General features: G+C 41.8%; 1 protein-coding gene across 3 annotated transcripts in view; it reads right to left on the bottom strand.

The window, feature by feature from the left end:
• Positions 1 to 24,219, bottom strand: part of LUZP1 (leucine zipper protein 1) — a 70,547-nt gene that overhangs the window by 12,716 nt on the left and 33,612 nt on the right. The gene's annotated exons all lie outside the window — the stretch shown is intronic.

Below are 24,219 nucleotides of genomic sequence, written 5' to 3'. Positions count from 1 at the left end.
GGGTCAGATTCCCTGAAGTGCTTGAGTGTTGCTACTAAAGATAGAGAGTACTGGGAGCAGGCACGGGGATGGTATCCCCCACATGCAGTCTGATTTGATGTGCTCTACTCTAGAACTTCAGGATTCTGCTATTGCATTTAACTGCAAAAACAGACCTGGCCAGAGGCAGTAATTTCAGAGTCTATTTGTTACATTTGGACCTGATCTTGCACATGTAGCAGGCTGAGGTAGTGGTGTAGACCGCACCATGCCAGAGTATGGGAGAGAAGATATAAGTTCATTGCTTGTCAAGTTGAACAAAACCTTGATCAGTGATATAAGTTTCTTCCTGCTATGATGGTTTTCAGTTGACACGGAGGATTTAACATAGGAGGAACATTTACTAATGTCATTTCCCACTCCTACAACCTCAAGTGATACAAGCCACTGTACCACCTCAACATTAGTCCATCTCATTCATGACTACTATACCACATAAGTTGTTAGTAATGAAAGGAGGTAAAGTGAATTTCAGCAGTGTGACAATGGCCTGCAAATTCACATTAAAATAAAGCATGCTGGTAGCATGTTCCTTGCTTTATACCCCAACTGTACTTCTAGAAGCATAACTTAACAACAAAGGTCCATACTCCCCATTTCCCTTGTTGACAATGAAAGTGTGGCTTTTGACACAATCAACACAATGCCAAAATGCAGTAGCAACATTCAAAATTCAGGCGCAAGGCAATGATTTGAAGATGCGAGCCTCCCAATGGATTAGTGAGAGGCAAAGAATTTAGCCGCCGCCACCCCACCAGAAAAGTGCCTAACCTTGAGTTAGAAAAGGACCAAGACAATGCAAGTTCACATTCCACTGAAAAATGAAATTCACTTTAGGGTTGATATTCTCTTTCATATTGGAGGATTTGCGAGGCTAAATTAGGGACAGGTTTCCCTGTGGGTCACTATGACTTCTCAAAGGAAGGACGAGGTGTCAATGCAGCAGAACAATATTTGACAAGTAAACACCAGCAAGAGGAGGAGAGCGAGATCACTGTTTGTTATATTGGGCTCACAAATGGCCTGACAAAGACAACACGGAGGAAGCCAGCATTTGCAAGCCCACCATTCCCTGGCGTCCAAAATGGAAACAGAAGAATGCAGCAAAGGGGCATTAAGGATCACGGAAGCGCCTTGCTGTGAAGCCTAGTTGGAAATGACTCACATCCCACAGGCAGAAGGTCATTCAGCAGCAGCAAAGTCACCTGCAGGCAGACCAGGCTCTTTTCCTGAAGTCACCACACTGAGCAGAAGGCACGGACTGCGCTCGGTGCTTCTAGACACCTGCAGCCAGAATCTTCAGCAAATCTCCTCCCCCAACTTTCACTAAGTGGGCTGCATTTTTTTTCTTGGTTCTAATCATAATGAGAGACTGGATAGATCGAGAAGTAGAATTTAGACAGACATGGACAAACAAAAGGTGACTTGGAAAAAAACAAATAATGTCTAATTTAATGATGGCATCACACACCTAAGCATGCCAAAATATACTCCTGTATTCTCCATTATCTGCTAGGAACTTTTCAATCACTTCCCAGTGCCATCCATTTTAGAAAGGCAAAAGCCTTTATCTCGATCCCTACCTTGGATAAGAATCCCATATAGAGTACCTCTGTTTCTTTGAAATATAAACAATATTCTTTCCCTACCAACTGATGAGCAACATAGGGCTGCACAAACCATGTCCCAACATTCTCCTTGACTACTTTAAATGTATTGAGGAGACCCTTTTAAACTGGAAGCAAGGAAAAACTGGGCTGGATTTGGAAGTTGAGAATCTTCATTTGCTGCAAGTCAGAGCTCGGCAGTTATTCCTTCAGACCACCACCACTAGATTCCCTCAGTGACCAAGGTGGTTCGGGACGGTGGCGTCCACCAGGTCATGAATATTCATATGCCATCTGTACAGACCAATGGGAATGCCGGAGGGACAGAGTCACGAGATATAAGAGACGCAGCAGGAGGAGGGAGAGTTGAAGAGATTGAGAGTTTTGGGAGTTTGAGCGGGAAAGTGGTGGTTGAGAGGGGATTAAGGAGGATGTTTGTTAAGAGTTAACAACATTGCTTGAATCATCTACATCTGTAACAATAAACGATTTCTATTTGGGTCTTTTAAAATGATATATGGCCTGGACCTTGATTAGGTATTGTTCATGTGACCCTCCCAATGGATTAGTGGGAGGCAAAGAATTTAGCCGCCGCCACCCCACCAGAAAACTGCTGAGAACTCCCGGAAGTACAAGCTGGATTTCGAAGGGGCAGAGGAACTAGAGACCAAATTGCTAACATGTGCTGGATTATGGAGAAAGCCAGAGAGATCCAGAAAAACTTCTACTTCTGCTTCATTGACTACGCAAAAGCCTTTGACTGTGTCGATCCCAAAAAACTATGGCACGTTCTCAAAGAAATGGGAGTGCCTGACCACCTTATCTATCTCCTGAGAAACCTATACGTGGGACAGAAAGCAACAGTTAGAACTGGATATGGAACGACTGATTGGTTCAAAACTAAAATTACTAAAAACTGAGTCTTAAATCTTATTTTTTTTTTCTTTTAATTGATTTATAATTAAAGAAAAAGAGGGGAAGAGAAGGGTTTTTTTCTGTTTTATCAAACATTAAGTAGAATGCAAAAACCAACTAAAAAGATCAGAGGCAAGGTTCTAGTTGTCGTTCTGCCAGATGGCAGTGGCTTCCCCCACCAGCACCTTTTGCCCACGCCAGTGGTTATGGTGTGGGACTATGGTGTAGTGGGAGAAAACATATATGTTCACAGATTGGCAGAGGTTAACTATTGGGTACTGTTATGTTAATTTTTAGTTTATTTTTGTTAATTTGGTGGGAGGAGAGGTTGCAAACGGGGCCTTTTGGAAGGAGAACTTTTCAATTCACATGGGTAAAAGAATAAGACTTGCAACTTTAAACGTAAAAGGCCCGGGATCAACAGTGAAAAAAGAAGAATAGAAGCACTACTGGAGAAACACAAGGTGGACATTGTCTTTCTGCAAGAGACACATCAATCAGCAAATGGAGTCAATGAATTAAAGATGAATATAGACATATATGAAAAAAATGGAACTTCTACATCTAGAGGTGTGGCAATTATAATTTTTAAAAACTGTAAATTTAAAGTGGAACAGGTAGAAAAACATGGACATGGAGCTGGAAGTCATTTACCGGTCTGAAAGTAATTTTATTCTGTCAGTATTGGTAATGGGAACATGGAATAATGAGTTCGAGGCACTAATATGTATCAATGCCTACTGTCCATCCAATAAAACAGAAAATCTCACCTCTTTCTGGAATGAATTGGAAGAAGCCATCAACCGCTGCGAGTTCCTGCACCCGAGAGCAGCTATAGTTTTGTGTTGTGACTTTAATGCCAGAGTTGGCTCTGGCTTAACTGAGATGGTATTTGATTCAGACCTAGAGTATAACAAACCCTTCTTATCTGACCATCTTTCTTTGGATGAAGTCCTCAATAAACAAGGTAGGATGCTAGCCAAGACAATGTCTGAACTACAACTAATTTGCATTCATGGCAGCTCTCAGGATGACTCAAAAGGATATTTCACCTTCCTTAATAGTTGGGCAGGAAGTGTCATTGATTATATGTTTTGCTCCCATAGGTTGGTGTCCCAGGAGACAAAATATAATACAACATTAGATTGATCTGATAGCGACCACCTACCCATCTGTCTCTCCATTCCCCTGACAACTCCACAGTTGTCCCCACCACCGGCTGATTGGGCAGAGAGAACTATGGTTGTCGGGAAACGCTTAAAATGGTCCCCCCTTGTCGACCAAACAATTCGGGAACAGCTAAAGAACCCACATCTGCTGAGTACACATAGGGATATTGTAATGGGACATAGGGATCCAATAGAGGGCATCCAATTCAAACTTAAGACCTCTGTTAACCAAAAAGCGACAGGAGCCTTCCCTGGCCCCTCATAGAGGGGCATGGTATGACCAAGAATGTAGATTAGCTAAAAAGCATCTAGCTCATTTAACAAGGGAGACGAGGAAGATGCATTCAAATTTGAATCTGGAGGCGCTGGCTCATTACCACTCAAAATATAAGGAACTTTTAAAACAAAAGAAATGGGCATTTATGTCAGCTCAGTGGGAGGAACTAGGGCAGGCTGTGCTGGAAAGAAAAGAGCAAAATTCTGGAGAATGGTCTCAGCTGTGGACAGAGGTCCCCATCCTGCACCAAATGCCTGGTGCCACTACTTTCAAACTATTTTCAATAGTGATGTAGACACTGGGCCACAAAAAGTGAGAACCCACCAGACCCTACTAAATTCCATACCCAAATGGCCCCCAGTAATGGAACAGGAAGTGTATAAACTTATTGACGCTCTAGCAACAAAGCACCTGGAGGAGAGGACAGGATCCCGCCATTTTGATGAGAAGAACTGATGGAAATCCCAGATACAGAGCATGAAAATATCGGTTCAGAAATCTAGTGTATAGTAAGCACTATTATTTGTATTTTTGTATTTGTTTTTGTTCTAAAAATAATAAAAACCATTTTTAAAAAGGAGGCTGACCGCCGAAGAATTGATGATTTTGAATTGTGGTGCTGGAGGAGACTTTTGAGAGTCATCCCCTGGACTGCACAGAGAACAAACCTATCCATTTTGAAAGAAATCAACCCTGAGTGCTCACTGGAAGGACAGATCCTGAAGCTGAAGGTCCAATACTTTGGCCATCTCATGAGAAGAGAAGATCCTCTGGAAAAGACCCTGGTGTTAGGAAAATGTGAAGGCAAGAGGAGAAGGGGACGACAGAGGATGAGATGGTTGGACAATGTCACCGAAGCCACCAGCATGAATTTGACCCAACTCTGGCAGGCAGTGGAAGACAGGAGGGACTGGCGTGCTCTGGTCCATGGGGTCACGAAAAGTCGGACACAACTAAACAACAAAATTGTTGATGTAATTAACTGCCGGCAGCTGAGGGGCACATAGCGTGAGCTCCTAGTTTGGTGAAACAAGCAGGGACCACGTGGAATCGTGACAGGGACTAATGGGGATTGTAAACCAAAAAGTAGCATTTCCAAATTGTGCTACAGATCAGAAGACACCTTGAATTGGTTCACAGAAGCAAATCAGTCATCTTCCATCACTCAGGGCAGGGCTTGAAATCCTGGGGAAATACAGAGCTGAGGGAGAAGGGCCAATGGTATGACCAGGCATCTGTTTCTTTACACTAGTCAAAATGTATGCAGCGGTATTCTGCCCTGCCGAAGACTCCAAGGGAGGACTTCAAGGGAAGCCAGTGGAGAACACATTGCAGTAGTCAAGGTTCAAAGTTACCAAAGCAAAAATCTGAATGTAGCAAAGTACAATCTGTCCAGAAAAAAAACCTCCTAATGACTGAAAGATACTTAAGGTTACTCTTGAGTATACTAAGACCTGCTTCTCTACAAGTGACCCTGCACACAGGTGCATTTCTATGTTCTTAGTGTGATCACAGTGAGTTACAAAATAGTATGGTGCTCCGATTGTAATTGGACTTCAGTTCTCAACAGTCCTTGCCATCATAGCCAATGGTGAGAAAACATGGGAGTTGTGGTTCAGTGTTTGGAGGTCCACATGTTCCACTTTACTGTATTAAACAGTGTGTATACTTCCAAGCAGCAATTAACGTCTGAAACCCCATATGCCAATTGAAGATCTTTAAGTGTGAGAATGAGGCACTGTATACAGTACAATATGAATCATATGACCGAATGGTACCTTTCCTGTCAATAGATCAGGGCATGTTACAAATACTCTGCCTGACTGCAATGGATGTTTTTTTTTTACTGTCATTCTCTTTTTTTGTTTCAATGCTAGACACATTGAAGGAAAGAACCAATAGGAAGAGGGAGCCAGATGATGGATTTGCAACTTGTCCCTGATTATAGGGACAAGTCGCAAATCCATATAACAATATAATATAAATATAAGATTATTATATTATATTATTATAAATCCATATAATAATATAATATAATAATCTCCATGGTCCTAACTTAACTCACCACCTTTAAACAAAATACTTCAGTATTCCAGCTGAGGACAGGAATTGTTACCAGGAGTAAGGATGTATTTAGGACTTTAAGTCCAAGAAGCCCCAGCCAGTATGGTCAGTGGTAAGGAATTATAGGAGCAGTAATCCAAAATATCTTGAGGGTGAAAGATTCCCACTCCCAATTTACAGGTATAAATGCTGTGCTATAATAAACATCCTTCAGCTGCTCTAGGCGCTCTCTTCACACACATACACAAACAAATACACATTCACTTCCTTTGGAATATCCAGGAAGTTATCATTATGGTAGCAAATACTGAGTTACACCCAAACTGTTTAATCTCCTTGATTGCATAAGCCAGCTTCAAGTCACACAGTCTTCAAGCACAACGTGAGAAACTGGAAATCTAGAAGCTCTAGGACAGAAACTCAAGGACTTTGGGGTCCAGATAGTTTTTTCATCTATCAGAAGAGGAACTGAGAGAGAAAGGAAGATCCTCTGGGTGAATGACTGGCCACCAAGGTGGTGTCGATGAGAGGGATTTGATTTTTGGGACTGCGCGCTAAGAAGGACTGCTAGCAAGAGATGGTTAGCACATAATGAGAACTTCATCAGGAGGGTTTTCAACTGAATTGGAACGGGAAGGGAGACGCACGCACAGAGTTACAGATGAAGCCTTACAATAAGAGGAGCAGACCAAACTGTGCAAATAGGGGTCAATAATAACATTAATAGTAATATTCATAAAAATATACAAAGACAAACAGACCACAAATCACACAATCTCCAGTGTCCATATACAAATGCCAGGAGCCTGTGAAACACAGAGCTGGAAATTTGAGTTCAGGAGGGCAAATATGACTTGACAAGAATAACTGAAATTTGGTGGGATGACTCCCACGACTGGAATACAGCAACTGAAGGATACAAATTGTTCAAAAAGAACAGAGAGAATAGAAATGGAGGTGGAGTTGCAGTGTAAGTAAAAAATACACCGTTCTGCACAGAAATACAGGAGGAGGAGATTGGCTGTCCCATTGAGAGCATCTGGATCAATCTAGTTGGGGCGAAAGAAAGAAAGAAAGAAAGAAAGAAAGAAAGAAAGAAAGAAAGAAAGAAAGAAAGAAAGAAAGAAAGAAAGAAAGAAAGAAAGAAAGAAAGAAAGAAAGAAAGAAAGATTATAGTTGGAGTCAACTACTGGCCCTCCAATCAAGGAGAGGAAGGGGATGAAACTTTTGAAAAACAAATCGCAAGTATTTCAAAGAGAGACGATGTAGTAGTGATGGGAGATTTCAATTATCTGGATATATGTTGGGAGACAAATTCTGCCAATTATGGCCCTTCCAAGTAATTCATGACTTGTGTGGCTGATAATTTTCTCCTACAAAAAGTGGAGAAACTAATTAGATGACTAGCTATCCTTGACTTGATTCTAACCAGAGTAGCTGAATGACTAGATGGGCGGGATATAAATATAATAAATAAATAAATAAAATAAAACCAAGAGATGGCTTGGTGGAGGAAGTGGCAGTAAGCGGATTCTAAGCAAAAGTGACCAGGTTCTACTACAATTCTTGATTTCAAAGGAAACCAAAGCAGAGTGTAGTCAGACACGTAATTTTAATAATCTCAGAACAAGGATGAGTAAGGTCCCATGGCACAACAACCTAACAAGAAAAGGAGTCCAAGAAGGATGAGAGTTTCTAAAAAAGGAAATTCTAAAAGCACAACTACAAACAATTCCAACAAGAAAAAAAAGGTGAGAAGCAGCAAAAAAGGCCAATGTGGCTTCACCAAAAGCTAAGGGATGACCTGAAAACAAATAAAGACATGTATATGAAGTGGAAAGAAGGGCAGGCCACAAAGGAAGAGTAAAGACAAGTAAAAAGGAAAGGCAGGGATGGCATTAGGAGAGCAAAACCAGAGAATGAGATGAGATTAGCTAGAGATACTAAAAGCAATAAAAAAACATTCTTCAGGTATGTGCGACGTGTAAGACAAAGAAAAGAAATATTGGCACAGCTACTCAATGGAAATGGAAAAATGATAACAGATGACAAAGAAAAGTGCAGAGGTGCTCAATTCCTCTTTTAGCTCCGTCTTTTCCCATAGGACACACTATGATCCTCCAGACAAATATTAAATACAAGTGGAGGGGACAGGATTGCAGCTGGAGATGGATAAACACATGGTCAAGGAATATATTCTTGAAGGCTTTCACAGCTGGGATCCGATGGTTGTTGCAGGGTGTGGTTTTTTTTTTTGACTGGCAGTTTTTCTTCCTAACTCCCTTTCTTAGATGTCATGGTCATATGCAAACCTGACCTCCTATTGGGACACAAGTTCTACAGAAAACCCACCCACACAGAGCAATACCTACACAAAAACTCCAACCACAGCAAAAAAGAGGCATAATTAAAACACTGGTAGACCGTGTGAATCAAAACCGTGAAGCTCAGTTTCTCAGCACTGAATTCAACCATCTGAACGTACAGACAAATGGCTATTCCAAGATTGAAATCACAAGAGTCATCAAACCAAAAAAACAACACCGAACTGAAGAAGAAAAACAGTCGCCCACAAATAAAGTATTTCTGCCACATATCAAAGGGGTCACAGACCGCATGGGGAAACTTTTGGAAAAAAACCCACAACCTACAAACAGTATTCAAGCCCACCACAAAAATACAACAAATGTTATGGTCAGCAAAGAACAAAAGGGATCCCCTCACCACTGCAGGAATATACTGGACACCTTACAGTTGTAGCCAGGTATATATTGGGAACACAAAATACAGCATCCACACCAGAATCAAAGAACATGAAAGACACTGCAGACTAAAACAACCAGAAAAATCGGCAGTAGCTGAACATGCCCTGAAACAAGCTGGACATGAACTCCTATTTCAAAACACAGAAGTACTGAACAACACCAGCAATCATTATGTTATACTACACAAGGAAGCCATTGAAATCTACAAACACCAGCAGAGCTTCAACAAAAAAGAAGAAAGTCTAAAACTCAACAAAGCTTGGCTCCTAGCACTGAAAAACACAGCCTGCAAAAGGTCAACGAACTCTACCCAGCCACAAGGACCAGTTTCACCGCACACAAAAGACTAGCTAACAGCCATTAATCACAGTGACAGACCATCGCCCCCCTTATCACAACAACACGCCCATAACAAAAAACACCCTGATCACCATAATCACCCAATCTCTTGATAAGGACAAAAAGCTGATCCCAAAGCTACAAATACTCAACTACCCCACACACTACACCAGAACACATACAGAGTTCTAACTCCTGTCCTCTGAAGATGCCAGCCACAGAGAGTGGTGAAACATTATGAAGAAAAACCTTTGGAACATGGCCAAACAGCCCAAAAAACTTACAAGAACCAGTCAAGGAATAGCTTACCACCTTGAACCAGTTCAAATCTCCATGGTTGGATGAACTGCATCCAAGAGTGCTGAAGGAATTGGCTGAAGAACTCTCAGAACCACTGTCCATTATTTTCTTGAAATGATGGGAAACAGGTGAGGTGTCAGATGATTGCAGGATGGTTAATGTCCTTGTCTTCAAAAAGGGCAAAAAAGAGGAATCTGGGAACTACAGGCCAGTCAGCCTGACATCAATCCCGGGCAAAATTCTGAAACAGATCATAAAGTGGTCATTGTGCAGGCACCTAAAAAACAACGCGGTAATAACTAGAAGCCAACACGGATTTATCAAGAACAAATCCTGCCAGACTAATTTGATCTCATTTTTGGATCCTGTTACCTCCTTGACAGACAAAGGAAATGCTGTAGACGTGATATATCTTGACTTCAGCAAAGCTTTTGACAAAGTGCCCCATGATCTCCTGATTAGCAAGCTAACTAGGTGTGGGCTGGATAGATCAAGTGTCAGGTGGATACATGATGGGCTACAGAATTGTACTCAGAGGGTGATGACTAATGGGTATTTCTCTAACTGGAAGGAGGTAACAAGTGGGGTACCCCAAAGCTCAGTCCTGGGCCCAGTGTTGTTCAACAATTTTATTAATGACTTGGATGAGGAAGTGCAGGGAATGCTTGTCAAATTTACGAATGAAACAAAATTGGGTGGAATAACTAATACCCTAGAAGACAGAAACAAAATTCAAAATGATCTTAAGAGGATGGAGCACTGGACTGAAAACAACAGAATGAAGTTCAGCAGGGATAAGTGCAAAGTACTGCACCTCAGAAAAATAAACCAATTGCACAGTTACAAGATGGGCGATACCTGGCTCAGCAAAACTACGGGCAAGAAAGATCTTGGAATTGTTATAGATCACAAGCTGAATATGAGCCAACAGTGTGATGTTGCTACAAAAAAGGCAAATGCTATTTTAGGCTACATTAACAGAAGTATAGTTTCCAAATCGTGTGAGGTGCTAGTTGTCATCTATTCAGCACTAGTAATGCCTCACCTTGAGTATTGTTTCCAATTCTGGACACCACACTTCAAGAAGGATGATGACAAACTGGAACACGTTCAGAAGAGGGCAACAAGAATAATCAGCGAGAAGGAAAACAAGCCGTATGAGGAAAGACTGAAAGAACAGGGCATGTTTAACCATGAGTAAAGAAGACTGAGGGGTTATTTGATAACACATTTCAAATACTTGAAAAGCTATAATTCAGAGGAGAGGCAAGATCTGTTCTCAATCATCCCAGAGTGCAGGATATACAACAATGGGCTCAAGTTACAGGAAGCCAGAAAAAAATTTCTAACTGTTAGAGCAGCAAGACAGCGGAACCTATTACTTCAAGAGGTAGAGAGTGCTCCAACACTGGATGGAGGCATTCAAGAGAATCTTAAGCAACCACCTGGCAGATATCCTTTGACTTGTATTCCTGAATTGAGCAGGGGGTTGGACTTGATGGCCGTACAGGCCCCTTCCAACTTCACTATTTATTCTATGGTTCTATGATCTACGCACTCCAGATATTATTGGTCTGAAACTCTCATAGTCCCTCACTACTGAAGTGCGCTGGTTAGGATTTATGGGACCTGCAGTCCAACAACATCTGGAGGCTCATAAATCACCCTGCTCTAATGATTGTGCACCACTTGCCTGGCTCATATGTTCTTTTGGGTTATTTCATCATGCAAGCCTAGGCACTTGCCAATCTTCTCTCTGCTGTTTTAATGGAAACAGCATTAAAAATAAAGAACATTCCATTCTTCAAAATCCTGAATTCTTTGCCAATTTGAGCTCAATTTATTGTTGAAAACTCTCATGATAAAGGAGAGTTTTCATTTATTTACAATATTTGTGTTTACGGGGGTGTTGAGCTGGTTAAAACCCTCCTTAAATATCTCACTTACCTTGAAAGCTCTATTATGGTTGCTATAAGTCAATTCAGACTTGATTGCACATGATGAACTTACCTTTTGCCTATCAAGAGGTCATTACAGTTGTGAATGGAAAGAGAAAATGCAGCACAATAAATACAGCAGCATTTAAAACAACTAGTATCCAGCTGCAATAATAATGATGCTCTTAAGAGGAAAAAGCTAAGTCAAATAAAAAAACAGACATGCCCCAAACAATAAACTGAAACTAGACCTCGGATCAGCATTAAATTTTGCACGGGGACATTTGGGCAAACGGCTTTCAAGTTGTAATTTCTTAAAAAGTAACACTGTTTTACCCCTGTGCACATGCAAGCGACTTTTAGCTACGATAGATTGACAAGAAATAAAAATACGTATATAATATTTGCATACCTGGGGGGGGGGGGAAGCCTCTGTTTTAGCCTCTTTTTTTCATCCACAGGAATTGAGCCCTTCATAGCTCTAATTCAGTTTTTAATTAGTCCTTATAAAACCAGAAAACTGAAATCACTCTTTTTTATATAACTTCCAAGAATTCTAAAGAAACTATTTGCATAGTATAGCATTCTGGCCAATCAGAATGTGTCTAGAGCCAAGCAGCTAATACAGGGAAGGTATAGGAATTTGCTGAGTGTAAAAGAAACCATTTAACATATTTCTGGCCACAGCTATAACATTACTGGCTTTTTGCTTTGTTACTGGGCTTGACCTCAAAGCAAGTTTTACCCAGTTTATTTTTGAGCACATTTACCTGGTATACTCAATACTCATAAGTATGTTTACCCAGTTTACATACAAGTTTACAGATCCACACCATTTCATATGGTTTTCAGATGTAATCCTCCTTAAACCACCATGAGATCATAGATCCCATTTTCACCCACAGACTACACCACAGAATTCATGGATCCTTCAGCATACGGCTTTGCAGTGGCACAAAAACATAGATCTGAAGCACGAATCCTCGTGGATCCACAAGATTCTTCTGCAGGATCATCCCCAAACCACTATCAAATACAGTGGTGCCTCGCAGAACGGTCGCTCCGTAGAGCTACGAATCCGCGCAAAGGTGCCGTTTTTGTGATTGCAAAAGCGATCGCAAAACGGCACCTAGATAGGGCACAATTCACAGAGCGAAGGTCAGTAAGCGGTTCACTTACCGACCTTCGCTTTGCGACCTGCCGATCAGCTGGTCGGCGGGTCCAAAATGGCCGCTGTGCGACCCCCAAATGGCCGCGCGCAGCGTTTTCGCGCCCTTGGTAAGCGAGGGGAGGGCGCGAAAACGCTGCCAGAACAGCCGAAATGGCTGCGCGCAGCGTTTCGCGCCCTCCCCTCGCTTACCAAGGGCGTGAAAACGCTGCGGCCGGCCATTTCGGCTGTTCCGGCGGCCATTTTGGACCCGCCGGTCAGCTGATCGCAGCCATTTTCGCACCCTCGTTCAGCGAGGGGAGGCGCGAAAATGGCTGCCATCCGCCCGGAAGCATCGTTGAACGGTGAGTATTCAGCCCAATTGGAACGCATTAAACACTGTTTAATGCGTTCCAATTGGTTTTCTTGCCCCGTTCAACAATGCTTTCACACAGCGAGGGTTAATCCGGAACGGATTAACCTTGCTGTGCGAGGCACCACTGTAATAGGTATCACATCTCTGCCCAAAGATTACAACACAAAAAGCATGAGTCTCCCAGTGCATGGCTTTGCAGTGGTGCAAAAACATGGGTCTGATGCATGGATCCTCATGAATCCACATGATTTTGATGTACAATCACCCCCAAACCACTGTCCTGTTGTAGACGCCATTTCTGCCCATAGTTTACAAAAAAGAAATCATGGGGCCCTGCGCACATGGCACTGCAGTGGTAAAAAAACCAATCCAAGGCATGGATAATAACAGTAACAAACAGCAGCAACCTGAGAACTTCAGAGCAGGAAAGAACCCTATGGATCATCAAGTCCGTCTCTGATAAGGAGGCACAGCAGGGAACTGAACTGCCAACCTCTGGCTTCACAGCCCAAAATCTGAACCACAGTCATTTAGAATGTTCACATTTTCATTATATATGCAAGGTAGGATTGACTCAGATTACTTATTTTTGCTCAAGTGAGTTCAGGCTTGATTTGACTGAGCACCTGCTTTTATGGCTGTTTTCAGTATCTCTACCAACACTACATTTCAAATACTTTTGTCCCTCTCTTTCTTCACTATCTTCCTTTCGCATAATATGCATGATTTTGACCTTGAATTCCAGTGACATTCTTTGTTAACTCCAATTTCTTTCTCTTTTTTTAATTTCAGAAAACAAAAGGACACATTTTGGAAATGTACCAATGCATCCATAGAGGTTTTGGTCCAATGTAGCTTTTCTTCCTCAGCTTGCTTAACTCAAAGAAAAGGATATGAAATTGGAACACAGCTTTCCAGTCTGCATCTGGAGGAGCAGGCATGGAAACATTAGATTCTCAGTCATCCAGGGAAGTGTCATGGCAACTGGCTTTAAGAACATAAGAAGAGCCCTGCTGGATCAGGCCAAGGGTCCATCTAGTCCAGCTTCCCGTATCTCAGAGTGGCCCCACCAGATGCCTCTAGGAGCACATGAGACAACTAGATACCTGTCTCCTGATACCCCTCCTCCCCTGCATCTGGCCTTTGGAGGTACCTTCCTTTAAGCCTGGAGATTATACATGCCCATCATGGCTTGTAACCTGTGATGGACTTTTCCTTCAGAAATCTGTCCAATCCCTTTTTAAAGGCACCTAGGCCAGATGCCATCACTACATCCTGTGGCAAGGAGTTCCACAGACTAACAACATGCTGGGTAAAGAAATGTTTTCTTTTGTCTGTTCTCACTCTCCCAACACTCAATTGGAGTGGATGTCCCCTGGAATTGCATGAGAGGGAAAAGAGCTTCCCTCTATCTACTTTATCCACTCCCTGCATAATTTTAAATGTCTCAATCATGTCCCCCCTCAGGAGCTTTTTCTCTAGACCAGCGGTCCCCAACCTTTTTAACTCAATGGACCAGTTGAGGAAGGCAGGGCACCTCTCCCCCGCACTCACAATCATTCGTGAAGGAATGGACGCATGCTCACGCAGGCGCTCGCTCATGTGCAGGCTTAAAGGGCGGGGGATGCTTGGGGGACACTCTCACAGGTGTGGGGGTGCACACACTCGCACACATGCGCAAAGAGGCTGTGGAGGGCAGGAGTGTATGCGGGGTATTTGTGCGTGGGAGATCTGTCTCCGCAGCCCGGTTCATCCCAGGCCACGGACCGGCACCGACCCACGGACCGGGGGTTAGGGACCCTTGCTCTAGACTAAAGAGCCCCAAGTGCTGTAGCCTTTCTTCATAAGGGAGGTGCCCCAGCCCAGTCATCATTTGAGTCGCTCTCTTCTGCACCTTTTCCAGCTACACAATGTCTTTTTTGAGGTATGGCGACCAGAACTGTATGCAATACTCCAGGTTCGGCCTTACCAGCGTTTTGCACAATGTTTTATTTTCAGCTTCCTTTTTAATGATATATACCATGGAATTGGCCTTCTTCACTGCCACCGCACGGTGAGTTGATACCTTCATTGAGCTGTCCACCAGCACACCAAGATCTCTTTCCTGATCCACCACAGACAGCTCAGAACTCATTAACTGATAACTAAAGTTTTGGATTTTTTTTGCCCCAACATGAATTACCGTATTTTTCGCACTATAAGACGCACTTTTTTCCACAAAACAGGGGGGTGGAAAGTCTGTGCGTCTTATGGAGCGAAGAAAACAGATTATTTTTTCCTGTTTTCTTCTCCTAAAAATTTGGTGCGTCTTATGGAGAGGTGCGTCTTATGGAGCGAAAAATACGGGTACTTTACATTTCTATTGAAATGCATTTGCCATTTTGCCACCCATTCTCCCAGTTTGGAGAGATACTTCTGAATCTCTTCACTATCTGTTCTGGTCTTCACCACCGGGAAAAGTTTCATGTCACCTGCAAACTGCTTATCCCTGTCTCCAGATCATTTATGAACAGGTTGAAAAGCACCAATCCCAGGACAGATCCCTGGGTCACACCACTTTTCACCACTCTCCATTGTGAAAATTGCCCATTGACACCTATTCTGTTTCCAGGTTCTCAAGCAATTCTCCGTCCATAAGAGGACCTGCCCTCTTATCCTGACTGTGGAGTTTTCTCAGCAGCCTTTGGTGAGAGTCTGCATCAAACACATTCTGAAAATCCAGACAGACAATATCCACATGCATCCACATGCCTGTTGACTTTTTCAAAGAATTCTAAAAGGTTCTAAAACTTACCCTTACAGAAGCCATGCTGATTTTCCCTCAGCAAGGCTTGTTCTTCTATGTGTTTTAAGGTTTTATCTTGGATGAAGCTTTCCACCATCTTCCCTGGAACAGACAGGCTATGCAGCCTGCAGTTTACCGGGTCCCCACTCCTTCCCTTTTTAAAGATTGGAATGACTTTTTTCTTGTTTGGTTGAAATGTGACTTTTTTCTTGTTTGATTGAAATGTTTCACTCCTCCTCCAAGCTTCTTCAGATTGCAGAAGTCCAGTTGCCATGACTTAACTTCCAAACATTGTATGTGTTGTGCCGACTCACACCTTTGCTTCACCATTTCATTAAATCCAAAACAGCCTTTCAAAATATTTTGGCACAGAGGGACTAAGTTGTTCTACCTTCTGTCTTCTCCCAATAACCATAGTACAGATCATATGCTCATCCTCTGGAATTCTCTACCACTGGATTAATCTATAACCGTCTAACACTGGGTAATTCTAAATTCAATCAGAAATTTCTGATTGAATTTGTGGGCAGCTTATGTTTATTTAAAATCCCGTTTTTAAAAAGCCAGGAAATTCAATTTGTTTTTTTTTTTAAAGTTCAGTTTATGAATGTGGACATTGTGCTTCTGTACCCAGGATTCAAAAAGCCAGGAAATGGCCCAATATTGTTGCAAAGTATTGTGCCTGTATTACCAACAGGAAAAAGGAAGCCAAGCTTTGCATAGCAAAGGGCAGCCTGAATGCTAAGAACACCAATGGTAGCAGTCAATGAATCCCCAGTCTGCGACCCAGTACACTGGGCTGTTGCCTTGGACCACCTGTTCTCCTTTGTCATGGTATCTCAGTTGCAGAGACTGTTGGGTAAGGGTGAGGGATCTCGATTTCGACCATTGCCCATCATTGGACAGTGGAGGCAAGGATTGGTCTTGCAATGAGATCCAAGGAGATGATGCTCTCGGTGAGGTGGCAACACTCTACACAGAGGGGCTCAGGGCACTCATTCTGAGACTGAAACCATATACTGCATATCAGTAATAAGCGCAGAAATAGGCTCTTGGATTGCTAACTGTTTAGCCTTGAGAAAAGAAGACTGAGGGGTGACATGATAGCACTTTTCAAATATTTGTAAGGCTGTCATACAGAGGAGGGGTAGGATCTGTTCTCGATCAATCCAGAGTGCAGGACACGCAACAATGGGCTCAAATTGGGCTCAATGGGCTCAGATTTCCGTTGAATATCAGGAAAAACTTCCTAACTGTTAGAGCAGTATGACAATGGAACCAGTTACCTTGGGAGTTGGTGAGTGCTCCAACACTGGAGGCATTCAAGAAAAACTTAGATGATCACTTGGCAGATACGCTTTGATGGTATTCCTATACTTCACTTTTCTAACGTTTCTATGATTCTATGCTCCACAAGGAATGTGAACACATACCCCTGGGCCATAAGAGAACCTGTCTGTTAATCCTTCCACCCCACAAGTGCCAACGTTCTTCTTTTCATTTTAAAAGCTCTGCTTTCTATCCACACTCTTCCATGCCCTGACCCATTCACAAAATTTGATAGGACACCGAAATATTATACACCTGAAGGCTGCAGAATGCATGGCTTTCCAGATTTGTTGGAACTGCAACAATGATCATTTCTCACTACTGGCTATGCAGGCTACAACTACAGTGCAGCAATATCTAGAAGATCTTTTACTTACTTACTTACTTACTTACTTACTTACTTGCTTGCTTGCTTGCTTGCTTGCTTGCTTGCTTGCTTGCTTGCTTGCTTGCTTGCTTGCTTGCTTGCTTGCTTGCTTGCTTGCTTGCTTGCTTACTTACTTACTTACTTACTTACTTACTTACTTACTGTGCATGTGTAAGTTTCACATGTAAGCAAGAAACTGACCACAAGGTGCTCCCCTTGAAGAATGGTACATCCAACCATGTAAATCAGGGGTGGGCAATTAATTTCTATAGGGGGCCACATGAAAAATCTGAACTGTGTTCGGGGACCAAACCAACTTTACTTAAAAATAAAAGATAAGCAACTGATCAACTTTAGACAAAAAGCTATAAATGTTTTTGATGTTCAACTTGTTCAGTGAGAGAAATCCAGTCTGTCGTGGGCTTGAACAAGTGCTTGAACGCCGGACTGGAGTGACGACCGGCGGGCTGGACAGGAGCGGCTCGCGGGCCGTATGTGGCCCTTGGGCCGCACTTTGCCCAGGTTTGATGTAAATCATTCTTTGTTTGTGTTCAAAGATAATATCTTAGCCAGGCTTTGGTATTTGCACAGTTAGGAGAAGGGCTTGTTCCATGAACTTTTTAGCTTACTTGGGATTTTAAAAAGCACATCCCCACTACTGTGTTCACTCTCCAAACTGAGAATAGAGAACATATGTTCTTGCAGATGTTGTAGAATTCCAAGTCCCATCAATCTTAACCAGAATGGACAATGATCAGGGATTCTGAGAGTCAGTCTAACAGTACCTAGAAGTTCACAGGTTCTCCACTCTTGCTCTAACCTCTGCACAACATGGGCTCTAATGTGTTGTTACTTTTTGCTTTGCAAGGACCTGACTGCACAATTTTTTGCAGGTTTACTCAGAAAGAAGGAAAAGTCTGATCCAAATAAGAATGTGTAGTTTTCCAATCTTCTACAGGAATGTGGGCTGCAAGTGAAAAGGATTTCAATGCCTGGGGGGTATTTAAATGTCCCCCAAATAATCCTGAGCTGCACTTTTGTGTGCAGCTGAGCTATGCTTTGCTAGCATAGCAGCTGTTGCATTGAGGTTTACACCTGAGGAGACATGCAGAAGAATGGAGTTGTGCTTTGCATGCTCGATGGGAAATATTCAATTTGGTAAGAATAAAGGGCCCATTTAGTTTTGAACTCCATGACCTTGGCCTTCTGCTAGATTTGGCCCTCAAAGGTCTTCCAAAATTGGAATTTGGCCGCCAGGTCAGACCAGAAGATGTCATTAATCCAGCTGTAATATGTAGCAGTTAGGTGTCACATAACAATAATTTCTAGGCCTCCCTTTGTCCAAACTGAATATTCTCGCTTGTCACACTCAGAAAAGGTGGCTATCTCTGGGAACTAGGAACAAGCATGTGGACAGGCAAAACCAGTTTTCATCTGCACATCAGGAAACTTCCTCCAAGTTAACCAGAAGTGACAGGTACCCCACCCATTTAAGCTAGACACTGACTCACAGCCAGGCAAATACCCTCAAGTGAGTTCACTGGAATAACATTTCAGTTAAGCAGCAGGCCTAAAATTATGAGCAATGGCACCATGAGGAAACTGCTGAATCCTTGACACTCAATTGCTATGCGTACACTCTCCAGCCCTTGGTCATTCTGGCTCACAACATCACACGCTCAGGTCATTGTTCTTGGACTTCCTTCTAGCATTCAGACTCCTAAGAGGAAAACAATGTGGGGGCCCTGCAATTCAGCTTCTGGAGAACCAGAATTATTTCGCCATGGCACTCAGGGCTCAAAGAGCCCTGCAGTTAATACAGGCCACCAGACTTGTTTGCCCAGCCAGTGCCAGCACCACATAGGGAAAGCCACAAATAAATGTGTGAATACATCACCATGAACCTTTGTCTTGTTTGTGAATAAATCACATAGAAACATAGCATTTGATATCAAGAGCAAAAGTCAGCTTCCTGACACACTCAGAATTCAAGTCTGGCCTTGCATTGTTTCTTTTCGAATTTGGCTTCTAGCTAGGCAGAGTCCCCATTCTATCAATCTTTCCCAAACCTATGTTGGAACTCTCACCAGTGCATGTCAAGAATAATTCCTCTCCTAAGGGCACCGGTGTTGATGTTCAACATCCTTACTGTGTAAGCTGTTGTCAATATGTTGCTGTGCACGCACACACGCACAACCTGTTGCTGTCCAGTGGTATATCTCCAAGTCTCTAATCAACAAAGGCACATCATGCTGCTCCACCTTACCTAGATGAGGAAGCCCTCAGGATGTTGGTGCATGTATTGGTGATATCCAGGATCAGCTATTGTAACACGCTCTATGTGTGGCTTCCCTTGAGATTGAGCCAGAGACGGCAGTGGGTAAAAATAAAGTTTTCATGCTAACCTAAAAAGCTCTTCATGGTTTGGGACCATGTTACTTGTCAGAGCTTCTCTTCCCAAAGGTCGTCTTCCCATGCTACCAGATCCTCTTAGGCTATGCTCCTCCAAGTGGCCAGAAAATCTTCAACAAGATGTTGGGCCTTATCAATGGTGGCACCTACTCTTTGGAGTCTCCTTCTGGTTGAGCTACACCGGGTTCCCTTCCTTTCTAGAGTTAAGAGGCTGCTGAAGATGCATCTCCTTCAAGAGGCCTTTGAAGGCAGCCTCTTTTGAATTTTTGCCCCTGTACGGCTGCTCTGATACACAATGTCATCAGGGCTTAATGCCGCTTTCTTTCTTTCTTTCTTTCTTTCTTTCTTTCTTTCTTTCTTTCTTTCTTTCTTTCTTTCTTTCTTTCTTTCTTTCTTTCTTTCTTTCTTTCTTTCTAGACAGACAGACAGACAGACAGACAGACAGACAGACAGATATCCCCGAGAGCAACATTTCATAGCAAAATGTGCTTTACTTTGTTAGGGTGAGAGCACAGAGCTAACAAGAAAGAGCAAAGCTGCTATCACTGTGTTTCCAACATCTCATTCTTCATCTACCATTTTGAAAACGTGCCTAATTATTCCATAGAGAATTAGTGTGGTGTAATGGTTAGAGCACTAAACTATGACTTGGGAAATCCAAGTTTCCACTGAGCCATGAAACTCAATTGTAGCCTCGGCCTCTCTCTCTCTCTCTCTGCCTCCTCTATTTCACAAAGTGAGTGCTGGCAGGATAAAATGAGGGAGGAGGAAAGCTATGTTCTCTCTCTTTAGCTCACTGGAATAAAAGTTGGACATATAGACAACAAACAAAAATTATATGATTTAATATTACTGTATTTTAATAAAAAGTCAACCTAGATCCCTTTCAGGAGAAAGCTGAGGTATAAATATTTTAAATAAATATCTTTTGTGTCCTAATCCAGGCCACGAGCAAAGCCAACACCCTACTACCCTCCCCTAGGTAGACCCAGTTTAAACATACAATGAATTAAGCAATGAACAGAAGGATAAAGATGCAAAATGGCATGGGCAACAAGAACAACTTTGATAATCTATGTAGCACCTACTTCAAATTAAGAAATCCATAGTCCACTTTATCTGTATTTATAAATTCTGATAAACTGAAAGCGAGGCATTGACAGGAAAACATACACACACACTCCAAAGCATACTACAGTATAAGGGTTGTAAGTGTGCAAATTCACCAGCTGAGTCAAGGAGGTTTTTTTCCATGGACCGTGAGATGTGTGAAAAGGCAACCTTTTGAACTGGACAAAATTATTTTTCACATCTAGTTCCACTATAGTGTTACAACTCAGCTGAAACGAACATTTAATCAAAGCCTCTAGCTGCCTCCTAGGAGCCTATCATCTGCATCCCAATTATGGATTTGTCAGTTCCATTACGGTTGACCTTGGCAAGTTTAGGAAAATATTTTCCATCCAGGAGCTCACAGAAGAAAGCTGTCAAGATGACAACACAAACTGCCCATGCCTAAAAGCCATCTAAAGCAAAAATGAATATCCATCTTCAAGCTGCCCTACAGCATGTGCTCAACTGTCAGAGAGAGTTCGGATCAAACCTAGAGGGTTGACATCCTTCATTTCTGCCAAAGTGAATAACAAACATCGTAAAATTAAAACAAAGAACAACCTTGACAGAGAGCTTAGAATATAATCTAATAATCTATAATAATAAGCAAATATGATAACGGGGTCTGAAGTACATTTCATGTTGGGCATCATTAGGAAATGAACTGGAAATAGAATGGTCACTTTTAACACCTTTATGTTGTTATGTATGATATAATCACATTTTGAAATACTGAACACAGTCGGATCACTAGAAAGCTGGGAAAGGTGTAGAAAAAAGGAACAAAAATTATAGTGCTGAAGCAACTCACTTATGAGAAAGTTACAGTACCTTGCACTTTTTAGACACTCAGGAAGAATAGAAGAGACAGATGTAATGACGGAATAAAATCCACAGTGCAGAGAAAGTAGGAAAGAAGAGGGGTTTGCCCCTTTCTTATTCTACAGCTTGCAGCAATGAAATTACTATAAATGATGGGAGATTCCAAAGAGCCCAAAATCACTTTTTTAACATCTTACATAGTTACACTATTGCATTCAGTACTGCCAGATATATTGATGGCTGACAACATGAAAGAGGATTAGAGAAATACATGGAAGAGTAGGCTATCAATGGCTATTAGTCATGATGGTTATGTGATATTGTCAAGATCAGAGACAGGTTTATAAAGGGATTTGCTAAATCCATTGAAGCCTATCCACTGCTATTAGGACATGAAGGCCATACTGTACAGTATTGGAGCCTGGTTGACTCTGAGTACCAGCTGCTGGAAGGAGGCTTCTTATTGGATGGGAACTGAATGATGAACTAATTAGTCCTTTGAGCTGATCCATCACGCCTCTCAGATTCTTAAATAGAGTCTTCTAACACAGGCTTCAGATGATTTCACCAGGGGTTCAAAAATATAGAACTACTAGTAGTAGATGGTCTGTTGAGCCCTGTTGGCACAGTGGTTAAATTACAGTACTACAGCCAAGCTGAATTCAATCCTAATGGATTCAGATAGCCAACTCAAGGTTTACTGATCCTTCCATCATTCCAAGGTCAGTAAAATGAGTACTCAGCTTGCAGGAAGGCAAAGTGTTGTTTGCATAGGTATCTTGTAACCTTCCCTGTTAGTGCTTTAGCACTATGGGGTGATATATAAGTCAGAAACAACAACTAGATAACACCCCAGGTTGAATCATTAGACGGAAACTTATTTTCAAAAGGGACAGGAACTGCATGGTTTCTAACCTTAAGTGAGGTACATCTACACAGAAAAATGTTCTTCCTCAACTGAGGGAAGTTTGTTTTTCGGAAAAGGGCTGTGGCTTGGTGAAGTTCTATTTCATATCTACAAGAAGTTTCCTATTTGCTTCCAGAAAAAAATATATACTTTAACCTCTGATTCCTTTTATACTCTTATTTCCTTATCAAATCCCTCTGAAGGTGTTTAGGGGTTTCTTCTAAAAGAAAAGTCAAAGGGAGAAGAGAGAAAATATGACTCCTTCCAACATCCTGGCTAACTACAATTTCATTCTTCTCCTCCCAAATGAATCCCTATCAGTGGCCTGTTCACCTACCTGCATTTGAGGGAGAGATGAGACAGTAGATTTACTAGTTCATCTTGAACTGCTTAGCATTTGTTCTCTGTCAGAACTGTCTCCATCAGGAGCTATATCATTGGGTCATCATGAGCCTTCCTTATGTAACAGTATGCAAGTTTTAACTGTCTTAATTTAGTTATTTTCCTCTTCTCTCCCCATTCCTTTTTTCATATAATATCTTTATGATTCTAAAATCATTAATTGAAATAGAAAACACATGTAATGTCAGTTGGCACATTAGTTGGTACACCAAATAAACAAACAAACATTGTTTGGCAGTAGCGCGTGTTTCTCTTAGGAGAGCTTTGCTTTTAGTTCAGAATTCTTTAAAAAGTGTATCTACTTCCTAAATTCCATTGTACACTACCTCAGTCCCATCCAGAATACATCATTTGTGCAGCACAATCTTGTACATGTTTACTCAGAAGTAAATCCTACCAAGTCCACTCATGTTTAGGATCCTAGCCTTGGCTGTATCAAGCTGAAATATTTTCCTCAAATAACCCTATCCGTTTTTTTAAAAGCAGAATTTATAAAGTTACTTTAGGAGAGTATATCAGGCAAAACCAAAAGAAAGATAAAAAAAACAAAGGAGACAAAAATGTGGCACCTGAAAGACTAACTGCTATACTGTCTTTGTTTTGGGGCCATGTTTAACTGTATGTATAGATATTTGCCATACAGTCCAACTCTCATGTCTGAAGAAGTGTTAGTCTTTAAGCAGCCACAGTGTTTTTGTATTCTTTATTTTTCATTTTATTTTTGTTTTGTTCTTGATACAATGATATTCTTTTCACTGGGAAAGAATATTAATTATAAACACCAAGTTATTCTAAGTTTTAAAGAAAGTAAAATGTTGGCCATTTCTTTGCTTTTTGGGGTGCATTCACACATGTGTGTCCATTACTGAACAAAAAAATTTTTTTTTGTGGAAGCACTTCACATCCATGGCCGCAAATCACTAAGTGATGAGACAGAAGCTAATGTACACTTACGTATGAATCAGCCCTTAATTACAAAGAACTCAAGCAGTTGTTACTACGCTGAGATATGGGTAGGTGGAAGCCATGAATCTATTCCTGTATACCTGCACAAATTATAACACCTTAACACAGCTCTGCTTAAGCCAGCAGGAAAGCCAGGTAGTTGCCTCAGATCAAGACACACTGACAAGAATTCTAAAAGGGA

This window comes from Pogona vitticeps, chromosome 9, assembly GCF_051106095.1.
Source record: "Pogona vitticeps strain Pit_001003342236 chromosome 9, PviZW2.1, whole genome shotgun sequence".
NCBI classification, from domain to species: Eukaryota; Metazoa; Chordata; class Lepidosauria; order Squamata; family Agamidae; genus Pogona; species Pogona vitticeps.
The sequence above is the reverse complement of the archived record's forward strand: the minus strand, read 5'-3'. Positions and strand labels throughout refer to the sequence as shown.